Source organism: Anopheles arabiensis, chromosome 2, assembly GCF_016920715.1.
Source record: "Anopheles arabiensis isolate DONGOLA chromosome 2, AaraD3, whole genome shotgun sequence".
Lineage (NCBI taxonomy): Eukaryota > Metazoa > Arthropoda > Insecta > Diptera > Culicidae > Anopheles > Anopheles arabiensis.
Window position 1 is genome coordinate 105,560,663 of NC_053517.1, and position 12,129 is coordinate 105,572,791.

Here is a 12,129-nt window from a genome sequence, read left to right on the forward strand (position 1 = left end):
CCTCCAACTGCGACAAAGTCTTTGATTTCACACCCTTTTTCTATCACACCGCGAGAATCTACAAAAATACATCTTCACACAGCATCAAAAACTGTATTTTCGCAGCACACAACACAGGACTAAACATTTACGAACTGCACTTCTCAACAGTCACCGCGCAGCCACACGAGGTGAAATATACAGCGAAATGAACTATTTAACAGGTGAAAATTTTGTCAGATAACACGTCACAGCAACCAGCTGATGTACAATGCAAACAAATAATGTGTACAAAATTGCAGCTAAATTCATTAAATAACTTCAACATCAAGTATTTCGTCAATTTTTAGTCAACAATTCATCATTTCAGCCCAGCGCTTTGTATGAGTGACGATTAGTCCAACAACAACAATTAACGGCCTACTTTGTTGCAATTTATGGACGTTTATCAACATTTCAAACGGCATAGATAGCCTAGTCGAAAATTGATGGGACACCACGTATGAATAATTTTGACACATCAATTATACCGACATCTAGCTTGCGCTGGTCGTCGCCAGATGCGCTAGTGAATGAAAAATGTCTCCCGGCCTTAAGTTTTTTTTAATCATATCGTATGTTCGCCTTGTCCTTGAACCAGTAGTCTTCGGGGCCGTTGGAGTGGAAAATGTATCCCATTACTAGTCTCATATTCGTCCGAACACGCTCAAAACCGGTCGTTTCAGTTCTGATCGTGCTTGGATGATTCCGATTTCTACTCTACCAGCTGGAACTTAACTGCTTCCTCGTAACTGTAGAAAATAACTTTGCTTTGCACTTTGCTGTCGAAGCACATCCATACCATGTAGCTAAAGTATTCTCATCTCGGACAGGATCGTTTGTTAAGACAATCCATTTCTTTCCATCGCTCCGCGCGTTAAACGGTCAGCCATAACTGTACCAGCAGTTGGTTTCGTCAAAAGGTTCCGTGCTTTTTTTTATTCCCGTACAAAGTTCAATTCGAATCCTGGATGGTACAGTCAGTGTGTTTGTGTGAATACGTAGGACGCTAGCGAGGCCGTCGCGGTACTGCCATTTGACGGTGCATCATTCCGAGAAATTTTCCATGCAGAAAATCGTTTCATTATAATCCGGACATTGGTCCTGTAGGCGTGTATGACGTTTCCGGTACTGGTGCTGGTGCTGGTGCTGGTGCTGGTGCTGGTGCTGGTGCTGGTGCTGGTGCTGGTGCTGGTGCTGGTGCTGGTGCTGGTGCTGGTGCACGTGCTGGGTTCAAGCAAGGGAAGAAATCCGCTGCAGACTGCATCAGCACCACGACGACAACAAGCGTGATGAAATTGAACAGCTTACGGAACATCTTGATGCGATGATTTTGCCTTTCTTAATTCCGTACCGGTCGGGGGATCCTTTTATATACCGTTTTACACTTTCTCTGTCTCTGTATCTGTCTCTGTGTGTTATTTTCACAAGCCCTTTAGGTGGACATTTGTTCATATAAATAAATAAAATACGTAAACAAGTGAATTCCACTTGCTATCTTTTTAAATATTTTCCTCACTTCTCTCTATCTCTCTCTGTCCTCGCTCCTCGAATCGTTCTCTTCCAGAAGCGGATCAAGCGGACCAGACGAACTACGCGATCGTTTCTCTCTCTTTTTCTTTCTCATAACATCCTCTCGAACTCTATTGCCCTATCGATCGCTCTTTCGTTAGTTTTGGTTCTTTCTTTACCGTTCTCAAAAGTGGTACCACCATTTGTGGACACAAGTGCAATCGGTGGCTAATTTGACACGCGCATCGTAAATGAGCAATGTGTGAAGTAAATTTCTTGGAACAACGTCCAATTTGCGCAATTCCATTAAATTTTTGAGAAGGCTTACACAAGTGGCGTAGTGCAAACATTACCGGTTCATCCACCAAACCCGAAAGTCGCTACTAGCTACGCCACAGCCAATTACATCGCTATTGGTAATGGGATTTACTTCGTGGTAAACCGACGGTATGTTTAGTCCTTCCGTTCCATTCTAATATTGTTCCCGTTATCGTTCAGATGTTCCGATGCACAAACGCTTCAAATATCGTTCGTAAGTTTCTGCGATCACGACCAAAGCCAGCGTACGTACCGTCACTGCAATCATTGAACTCGTACTCGTTTCGCAAAGCGGGTCCGTAGTACAGCCGCCATGTAATACCAGCTAAAAAAAAGCTTTTCATGAATTTATGAATATATGAAACTTAATTTAGCCTCGTGCCACAACACATATGACGGTTTTTAGGAAAAGAAAACACATTTGATAATACCAAAGAACGTATATAGCTAAGAAGCAGCAACCAGGTGGCGCAAAATAAATGGTTTATTAAACTTTGCATTGATCATAAACACGCATTCATTAGTAAATCATCGGTGTCGCGTATGTAAGTGGGTGGAAGGATGAAGGAGTAGATGACAATATGCAAAAAAGGACAAATAACTTTAAAAATTGTACGGCAAAAAAAACGGCTACAAAAATCAACGGCAACGCATTAATGCATAACCTTAACGGTGAATTGAACGTGTGTATTGAAGATGCTCGTAACGAAAGAAACAATAAACATAACCACTCAGTATCGATTAGAACAATGAAAAAAAGAATGATATCAAAAAGGAATAAAACGATGCATAATAATTTGTATTTCAGTGCAACGAGCACGTGCGCAAATAAAACGGTTGCTTTTCCTCGTCGGAATACAAAAAAAACTGTAGAGACGCATGGTCCATAACGTGTTGAAGTGCTTTGACGTAACAAAATCTCATGTGACATGGTGATTAACATTTGTAAAATAAAGTTTATCGATCGCTTTAGGCTTTTGGTGGCAATTTGTGGAAATTGATGCCAAAATATGTTTCATTTTGTGCACAGTGAAATCTCTCTAGGGTGAATCTTCAAGGGACCGTTAGCCTAGAGATATTCATGTTGAGAAAAACTAATGAACGTGTTGCTATGAAGTATCCAAGAAACCACCATGAAAAACATGGCATCCTTTGACCAATATTTTTGTAAACTATTATACAAAAATTCATCTTAGAGAATTTAGGCTGCCTAATTGCACATGCAGCTTATAGAACATTCGCCTCAGGGAGACATTAATCTTGAAAAAAAACCTAAAATGTATAGAATATGACGGGACCGTATGACGGCTGATTTTATTGCGTTCGACATTCGAGAAGATTCACTCGCACGTTCATTATGTTCATTTTGGTATCGTTTTGCTAGCGACGTTCCGCTTCGAGTAACTCATCGGCAGATTCAAGTCGACGAAGCAAAAATCGGTACCGTATTGTTCGAACAGGAGGGTGCCTTCGAGTGATTTTCTGCCGACAGCTCAAGCTGTTGGGAACGCGCTAATGTAACTATGCAATGATTTGTAGTCACTATATGTGCAGAAGAGTAATTGATTTTTCATTATATTTAAGGTTCTAAGGTAACGCGATACGAATGCCATGCATAGCAACGGTCTGAAATAATTTTGGATTTACTATGAACCGAAGCGCCGGATGTAGCGCCAGATAAGTAAGTAAGTAACTATGAACCGAAAAACAGCAATTGTGATAAAAAGCTTACTAAATTGTTAAAACATCTTATTGCATTGCCGATGTAGCTTAAAGAGATTGAATTATCGTCTTACGAGCTCACCATCGACCACGGGGCTGTCAGCGGGTGACGTACGCAGTGAGGATGTTGTAGTCTGTAGTGTAACGTATAACGTGCCGTAGCACTCGTGAATACTTTTTTTTTGCAAACACAACCGACTCAAACAATCCTGTAATCGTTTGAAATCCTAACTCGAATCTGGAAAATGTATAATGGATGACAAGACAGCCATCATACATTTTCCGGATTCGAGTAGGGATTTTACGCGTTCAAAACCTAGTGTTACCAAATCGAAAAGAGTTTACGGATTCGAATTGTATGTACGATGTTGACAATCGCTTAACGTGTGCGAAAAATAGTGTCACGATGTTGAGTTGGCTTGAGAAACCCTCTAATGTCGCGGACGCAGATGAACAGGGGTGTAGGCCGTTGACTGATCTATAAAACGAACTATAAAAAAGAAGAAGAAAAAGATGCATGGAAAGAAACATGGAAGATTGGAGATAGTCACAAAATGGTTGTGTTACATACGCGATTATAAATTTCTTTCTTCACCAATCTGATCCTAGTAACCATTGTTTATCTTTCCACGTCGAAAAAAGAAGTTTCTGGAAACACGAACTATCCTGTCCGAGCGGTTAATCAGGTAAACGTGTAAGGGAAAATTTAGTATAAAAGTAGGAAATATTTTCAATAAATAGAGATTCAAACGCAGAAGCTCTTGGCGTTAAGAGGTTTAATTCCAACATCCAAAATAGGACAGAGCCCCTGGATTTTTAAGCCAAACACCTCCTTCCGTCTGCATAGGCTTCCCAACCTTTGGATTAGAAGCAACTAGCGGGAAAAACTCGTTAGTAGGCAAAGTATCAAAAACTTTGTCCACAATTGCTGTATGTTTCTCCTCCGTTACCACCCCTGCGACTTCTGCTGAGGGCCAATCCTTCGCGTGGCCTGCCGGAGAAGCTCGGTTCGCATAAGCCCTTCCCCAAGAAACATACCGAAATGTGAACCCAGGTGGGGAAGGGTATATGGACCAAAGAAGGGGTTTACTGGGTAAGAATCTCATGTCAACACTCGTACGACAACGGGAGTCTTCCGAAAATTGAAAAAAACGCATACACATACATATGTAAAATATTGTCACAAACACTAATCTGTAGATAATAACTTTGCTTTGCACTTTGCTGACGAAGCACATTCATACCATTTAGCTAAAGGTTTCTCATCTCGGACAGGATCGTTTGTTAAGACAATCCATTTCTTTCCATCGCTCCACGCGTTAAACGGTCAGCCATAACTGTACCAGCAGTTGGTTTCGTCAAAAGGTTCCGTGCTTTTTTTTATTCCCGTACAAAGTTCAATTCGAATCCTGGATGGTACAGTCAGTGTGTTTGTGTGAATACGTAGGACGCTAGCGAGGCCGTTGCAGTGTTGGTATGTGCCAGTGTATCATTACAAAAGGTTATCCTTCCAGAAACATGCCATCATTATCCTGAAGCTGGTCCTGTAGGCAGTATACCAGTTGGTACTGATGCTTATGCTGGTTCTGGTGTTGGTAATGCAGCTGGTGCTGGTGCTGGTGCTGGTGCTGGTGCTGGTGCTGGTGCTGGTGCCGGTGCTGGTGCTGGTGCTGGTGCTGGTGCACGTGCTGGGTTCAAGCAAGGGAAGAAATCCGCTGCAGACTGCATCAGCACCACGACGACAAGCAGCGTGATGAAATTGAATAGCTTACGGAACATCTTGCTTGCGATGCTTTTGCCTTTCTTAATTCCATGCAGATCGACCGATTCTTTTATATACAGTGTTACACTTTCTCTGTCTCTGTCTCTGTTTGTTATTTTCACAAGCCCTTCAGGAGGACTAAAAAAACGTAAACTCAACTTGCTTTTTAAATTCGTTTTCCTACTTCTCTCTATCTCTCTGTCCTCACTCCTCTAATCGTTCTCTTCCAGAAGCGAATCGAACGGACTAGACGAACTCCGTGATCGTTTTTCTCTCTTTTTCTTTCTCATAACTTTCATCACTCTCAAACTCTATTGCACTATCGATCTCTCTTTCGTTAGATTTTGTTCTTTCTTTCCCGTTCTCAAATTTGGTACCACCATTTGCGGACACAGGTGCAATCGGTGGCTAATTTCACACGCGCATCGAAAATGAGCAATGTGTGTGGTTAATTTCTTGGAACAACGTCCAAGTAGCGCAGTACCTAAAACTTCCTGAGAATGTTTGAACAAGTGGTGCAGCACAAACATGGCCGGTTCAACCACCAAATCCGAAAGTCGCTACTAGCTACGCCATAGGCCATTTCATCGCCGTTGGTAATGGGATTTACTCCGCGATAAATCGACGGCATGTCTAGTGTTTCAGTTCCATTCCCATAGAGTTGTAGTTATCGTTCAGATGTTCCGATGCACAAACGCTTCAAATATCGCACGTAAGTTTCGTCCAAAGCCTCACTACCGTACCGTCACTGCAACCGTTGAACTCGTACTCGTTTTGCAAAGCAGGTCCGTAGTACAGCCGCCATGTAATACCAGCTAAAATAAATGCTTTTCATGAATTTATGAAAATTAATTTAGGCTCGTGCCACAACACACATGACGGTTTTTAGCAAAAGAAAATTGGAATTGATCATAAACACGAATTCATTAGTGAATCAACGGTGTCGCTATGCAAGAGAACGAAGGGATTTTTTCTTCAACGGCGACGGCTTTTTCAACGGCAACGCATTAATGCATAAACCTAACCGTGAATTGAACGTGTGTGTTTAAAATGCTCGTAACGAAAGACACAATCAACCGAACTCGTTCGACGAGAAACATTCGTCGCTCATGAGTTGACAGGGTTGTACCACTAGGTTGCTCAGTGCAAAATCTATAAGGTTTTCTAATTTTTGATCTAGAGGGCTATGAAATGAGCGAAAATGAGCGTCGCGGCGAACGTTCACAGGAACGAACGAGTACGCCGGTATGGCTGATAAACACTCCGTATCGGTTAAAACAATGGAAAAGAGAAAGATATCAAAAAGGAATAAAACGATGGATAATAATTTGTATTTCAGTGCAATTGCTTTTCCTCGTCGGAATACAAACAAAACTTTAGAGACACATGGTCCACAACATGTTGAAGTACTTTGACGTAATAAAATCTCATGTGACAGAACCTGAATCTTCAAGGGACTGTCAGCTTAGAGATATTCAGCCGTACCGGTGAACTCATTTTCACTCATTTCATAGCCCTCTAGATCAAAAATTAGAAAACCGTATACCCGTCCGGCAAAATGAGTGTATTTTTTGAGTGATTTGAGTGACGCTGTCGAAATACAGTGTCTCTTCGACGAATGAGTTACACCCTCGCGCGAGCCCTCCCCCTCCCCACCCGTAACGCACGGTGCGCTCTGCAGTTCTCAATGTGTTTGTGTTCTTTCGAGCCATGTTACCAACACATGTAAAGATAGTTGTTTCTTTCGTTTTTCGTTTTCTTTCATGCACTTATTCTAAAACTAAACACAAACACTGTCATTTTTTATTACATTAAACACTTTATTGAAACATAAATTACACACTAAAGTACACATTTAGAATCCTTCATACTCACGAATGACGTCATACCGGGTCGAGCCAGGCTGCGGGAAACTTGTCGAAAATCTGCGTTGACTCTGTTCAGTAAATTCTTACCTGTCGATCCACGCACTGCATGTGCGTCTGTGCACACTGTTTATTCACTTCACACTTCACCAAACCACACCGGCGCACGAGACTTATAACGAAATGCGCATCAACGCACAAACACTGCGCGCGGGACTTAGAACGAAACGCGCACAACCATCTCCGGCAAAGCGTCGCGCTGTACTGATGATTTTGTACGCGTAGGAGGGGGGGACATACGGAGCGATGGTTCGATGCTGTAGTGTAAGCGAGACAACACGATGTGACGAGCAGTTCCAAGTTGAGCTCGCTGAAAGAAGACACACACACATTCACAGACGGCTCGTCAAAGCACGGTATTTGTATTGGTGTTAGTGAAGCGCGCGTGTAAAACAGAATGCGAACTCTCATCGCAGCGCGTTTCTCCATGCTTCCTCAAGCTTCCTCATACCCCTCGGCCTGTATCACTCAAAATTTGGGGTCTCATTGTTTGCGTGGTAGATTTTGCACTGAGCAACCTAGTGGTACAACCCTGTCCACTCATGAGCGACGAATGTTTCTCGTCGAACGAGTTCGCCGGTACGGCTGATTCATGTTGAGAAAAATTGTGTTGCTATGAAGTATCCAAGAAACTACGGGAAAAACATGACATCCTTTGATCAACAATTTTGTAAACAATTATCCAAAAATTCATCTTACAGAATTTAGGCTGCCAAATTCATTGAAACATCTTATTGCATTGTCGGTGCAGCTTAAAGAGATTGAATTATCGTCCTAGGAGCTCATCATAAACAGCGGGTGACGTCCGCAGTGAGGATGTTGTAGTATGTAGTGTAACGTATAACAATGCACCAAAGGGTTTTAAATATGTATAACTATTATGTTTGTGCCGTAGCACTCGTGAACACTTTTTTTGTGAACACAACATACTCAAAAAATCCTGCAATCGTTTGAAAATTACTGTACCAAATATTTATCCTTTCTTAGTTACTGTTGCCCAATTCACAAGAGTTACGTCCTGCACTGTTTCACTGGTTTGCGGTGTGTCAGAAGCAGTGTTGTGGATTATCGATTTTTTATGACATTCGCAGTAAGCGGCTGTCAAAATCAATTTTTGATTATGATATTCAAGATCTATTAAGGAGAAAAGGTCAATGCAAAGCCTGTTGCTAGGTTGCCATTTTCAGCTCGCTTTTGACAGTTTCATGAAAAAGTGTTTACAAAAAACGGCTAACAGTTAACGTGGAAAAGTGGACGAATTTACTATTAGGAAGATTATATTGGTTAAATTTCTTGCGGTCAATCACTTCTGGAGAATAAAGGAGAAGTAATTGCAGTCTACCCAGTATACAGATAACCTCATTGCTTGCCATTCCGTGGCCACGAATCACTACCATTTGCAAGGGTTCTGCTTCTGGAAGAAGGTAAAGTTTAACAGGCATAAAACAGCACTTTACATGTTCCAACTGGGTAGAAGAAGTCCTATTTACTTTCATTTAAACACTGAGAGTAAAATGAAACATCGAATCGACACACACAAGTACTGTATGCATACCGTCTTCTGCTTATAACCCGGCGACGAATCATAAAAGAGATCCTTGGATTGTATCAACCATGTAATATTATAACTGGATTCTAATTCCTGTAATATTCTAATAGGAAATGAGTGCAAAATGTTGAACAAAACTCTTATTCACTCCAAAGCAACGTCCATCGCTAAACATAAACAATTTTCAATTTAACTATCAAAATTTTCCCATGGCTTTCTGTCAATTTAGTCTAAACGTTTCGACCTGTTCTCTTTAGAAGACTTTGATGGTATTGAGGTACGGCAAAATCAAAAAGTCAAATAAATTTAGCAGAAAAATATCATCGTGTCAAATGATATTTTTCCGTGATTGTCGAATGAAGGCGTGAATCTAGAATGCGATGCTTCAAAAAGTATCATTTTGTAAAATTTTATGTCGACGACTATCGCCGTTTGCAACACTGGTCAGAAAGTTGCACGCAAGGCGACCTTCGCCCGCTGTTTTGCGCAGAGTTGTGTCCAACTTACGCTTTACTTGCACGCAAAACTCAGTTCTGAATGATGGATTCCTCTCTAGAGAGCGTTACAAGTCCATACGCTCACATTTTTTTCATATGATTAACAGCTTGCACGTTCAAATATTTGCTCAAAATCTGGTAACATTTTCACACAGCATTTTATACACTCTATGACAAGAAAATCAATTACGGAAAAAGATAATGATATGTTTACTGATAATATTTTTTTACTTACCAATTAAACGCCTGAAAGACATACACGCTACACCAGTGGTGTCAAACTCATTTTAGGTCACGGACCGTATTACAGTTAAAATTAATCCCGCGGCCGCAGTTAAACAGGGGTGTAGGCCGTTGACTGATTTTTCCGAAATATAAAAAAGAAGAATAAAAAGAAGAATGAGAAAAAAACATGTCACAGTCACAAAATGGTTGATTGAGAGATTTTTAAAGATACTGGTAGGGTAACTGTGCCAGTATTGGGCAGGTCAGGGCAGCAGTTTCACAAAAACTGCTCGCATACTTATAATTTTTATTATTTTTCATGAAAGTGATGTAATTTTGGACGATAAACTATCGTATTGTTCTGAATGTAAAGCGATTTGATTTTTTTACATATAAAAGCAAGCCATGTTATATTGTTGAAGCGAATTGTACTGATTTGACATATAATTATCCGGCACTACAACCGCTTCGCGGTCTTGGCCTATCTCAGGAGTGTCTGAAACCGCTCACGATCTCGCGCTTTCGTCTGCCAGCCCGTTATCCCGGCCTTAATGGCGGACGCCTCTACGCCATCTTGTCACTTAAGTTTGGACCTACCACGCCTCCTCTGTCCTTGTGAACGGCCTAAAAACACTTTACGGACTGGGTCGTCCGTTTCCATGCGTACAACATGGCCAGCCCACCCTGGAGCCTGGTGAGCGTGATACGCTGCACGGCAGTAAGGTCGCCGTTCATCTCGTATGGCTCGTAATTATAACGGCTCCTCCTCTCGAAGCATCTTCCTCTCGAAGAGGGGTTCGTCCGATTTGGACAGTGTCCATGTCTCAGAAGCGTATGTGAGTACCGGTACTATATAGGTACTATAGAGTCCCAGCTTCGTCCGTCGCGACAGATTCTTTGAGGTGAACTGATTTTTCAGGCTGTAGAATGACCGGTTGGCAGACAGCATCCTTGCGCGCAACTCAGCTATCATGCTATTGTCGTTGCTGAGCAATGCTGACCTTTGACCCAAGATAGGTGAATTCTGGGACGAATTCAAAAGTACGTTCACCTATCTGTACATCACTCGTACGTAGGTTCTGATTATTTATTGGTAGGTCCGCTGATGTTCAACCACATACAATGTCAAATTTATAAAACCGCTTATCTGCGAATCTGCGTAACTCGGGAACAAACCGTACTTTGCAACAGTACACTTCTCTCGACGTCACACGCATTAACTTATGTAAAATATTACATCTCATACATTTATCTACACAAGCGCTTTAGCACTGTCACCAAGGGAAATACGCTGCTTACTGCAATAAAAGCTCATTTTCCAACAACAACAATACAAATACAAAACAATACAAAACACTTCAAACATTATCACATCGAGAGAATCTACGAACATTCATCTACACACACACACACACACAAGTAAAAACAAAATCCGCAGGACACAACACTTGGCTAAACAGTAACGAACTGCTGTTGTCAACAGTCACGCACACCTTGATATAAAGATTAACGGCCAGAGCATGGACTTCGTTCGCCGAAATCCGTTCGTCGCTCACTTCAAAATGAGCGCACAACACAAGAATCTGCAACGCAAAACCACGCGGAATTCGTCCGATACAAACGGGAACGAACGGATTTATCATTGAAAAGTGAGTGACATCATTCTTTCCTCAGTGCAAATGAGTGTAGATTGAGTGTCGCGGCGAACGGATTTCGGCGAGCGGAGACCATGCTCTGGCCGTAAGATAGTTTTTTATCATACCGTAAGTTCGCCTCGTCCTGGAACCGGTAGCCTCCGGAGACGTTGGAGAGGAAAATGTGTACCCACCGTTCCACTCTGGATCTTGCTTGGATGGTTCCGAATCCTCAGATCGTTTGTTTGACACGACACACAAACAAATACACACACACACACACACACACACACACACACACACACACCATTTCTTTCCATCGCTACGCGCCAATAAACTGCCAGCCCTAAATGTACCACCAGTTGGTTTCGTCAAAAGAGTTCGGTGCGCTTTTTATTCCTGTACAGTGTTCAATTTCAATCAAGTTCAATCAGTGTGTGTGTTTGCGTTGGACGCTCGCGAGGCCGTTGCTGTGATGTTGTATACCGGTGTATCCTTACGAGAGAACGTACCATCTTTATTCCGGTGTCGGTGGCATTACTGGCGCTGGTGTTGGTGGTGGAGCTTGTACAGCTCCGTGCAGACAGGGGAAAAAATCCGCTGCAGACTGCATCAGCAGCACAACAACAAGGAGTGTGATGGAATCGAACAGCTTCCGGAACATCTTGCTTGCGATGCTTGTGCCTTTCTTAATTCCTTACCGGCCAGCGGATCCTGTTTTATACGGTTTACCGCTTTATCTCCTCTCTCTTTCTCAATCGTTCTCGCTCTGTCTCTCTTTCGCTCTTTCTCTTTTTCGGTTCTATCGTCTTACTGTCCTGCGTTATTTATCTTGTCTCATTCTCCGTCTCTCTCGACCCCTATCATGTCCTCTATCTTCCTTTCAATTTCCCTCTTGATCTCACTTATTTCTCTCACTATCTCTTTCGTTACTATTTCGCAGTTTATGTTCAGTTCCCAAAAGGTT